Source organism: Ischnura elegans, chromosome 6 (genome assembly GCF_921293095.1).
Source record: "Ischnura elegans chromosome 6, ioIscEleg1.1, whole genome shotgun sequence".
Taxonomy (NCBI): Eukaryota; Metazoa; Arthropoda; class Insecta; order Odonata; family Coenagrionidae; genus Ischnura; species Ischnura elegans.
In genome coordinates, this window is record NC_060251.1 from 68,839,067 (window position 1) to 68,840,655 (window position 1,589).

General features: G+C 34.4%; 1 long non-coding RNA gene across 1 annotated transcript; it reads right to left on the bottom strand.

The window, feature by feature from the left end:
• Positions 1–406: 406 nt before the first annotated feature.
• On the bottom strand, positions 407–1,295 carry LOC124160560. Its single transcript, XR_006865195.1, has 2 exons — positions 1,076–1,295; positions 407–956 (listed from the first exon to the last, which is right to left on the bottom strand). It is a non-coding gene; the product is annotated as an uncharacterized LOC124160560 (long non-coding RNA).
• Between the last annotated feature and the right edge of the window lie 294 nt (positions 1,296–1,589).

A 1,589-nucleotide genomic window follows, 5' to 3' on the forward strand; every position in this document is an offset into this window, starting at 1 on the left:
GAGAGAATCTGTTCATCTGTTGCGCGCGCGTTTGTCACGTTTAGTAAATCGAGAATGCCACTCCACAGTAAGCAGGGTAAGCAGCATCTGCGGTTCACACTCCTGCGTCACTCATCACATCACAGTTCAAAAAATGAAGTACGCTCAGTTTATCTCTTTCTTGTATAAAATGTTGTTTTCTGGCATTAAATTGCGAAAACAAACATTCAAGAATTCAAATTTCTTCTGGTTATTGATATTCACTTATGCGGGCTTGATTCTTTTCATACACTTTATCAGTGATTAAAATATACATTTTATGCGCATATTCGGTGGGTTGTCATCATACGGGTGATATGCTCTGAGGTATATTTTACCTTACCTTGAATTTTATTTGATATGGTGATTGCTTTTCCCTAAATTTTTGGAAGGGATGAAAATCTGTTGAAAGTCCTGCATCACACTGAATACATGATACATTCATCTATCTTCAATCTCTTATTTATAATCTCTATTTTCTATCTAAACTTTTTTCTAGAATCTAATTTCCATTGCAGTTATATCTACGTTGGATTTTCATTGGTCAAGCTAAAGATTTTCTGTGTCTCACCTTCAAATTGTTATGAAAACACTGAATTAACAGAACAGTAGCATCTTCAAATTAAATGTCCACTCGAATGGCACTGCACGTAGGAATGTCAAATATTATTCGTTACACCAGTATTAAGTGCATCAAGAAACTCAAGAAGCTCTTCGATGAAGTTTGTGCATCCGGTCATTAGCCAAGTTTTACCGACGCTCATGATAATATCGATTAGCACAATTTCAATTAATAGCCACTTTAGTCCAAGTTGAAGGTTTGGCTATCTCTGTCTCGCTCGTCGGTCCTTCATCTTTGCTCTTATTAATTTTTTCTTCTTCTAGATGACTTTTTTCTCATGTTCATTTTCCTTGGTATCACCTTAATTGAATCAATTCTGTTGGATAATAAGGAAAGGCGAGTATAGTGGTAAGTATTATTAAAAAATGTATAAATATAATGCAACATCTTTTTGTGTCATAATTCCGATATGTTATGATAATTTATCATACTTACGCTTCCTAATTAATATTAGAGCCAGTCACATATCCCTTGGCGTCTCGTCCGTAATTATAATTTCTTGGTATGAAGGTAATGATCCTCTCCTCCGCTTTTTACTTTTGTTCCTAGCGAAATATCGGTCTTGCCGTAAGAACTTTTAATCAGTCTGTGAGATAATTCTGTTTGGTGAGCACGGAGGCAGTTATTATTTTCAATGTTGGAAAAACAAGACATTACTTTTTTATTTTCATTTCATTTAACGATAATTCATGAAACGATAGTTTTATCTACTTACATTTCCGAACGTGGTAACAAGTATCAATTGGGTTCACAGATTGTGCTGCATGACAGCCATGACAATAAACCATAAATAAATACGTGTTTCCACGGAAATTCGTATTAAAGCAAACTCTTAATTAAAAGGATTTTAAGGACTAAAATATCATGCTTCGTACGGTGTATACAAGCATAAAATTTCCTGTAAAGCTGCGGATTATTAGGTTTTTTATCTTGATGCTATCAAACCAAG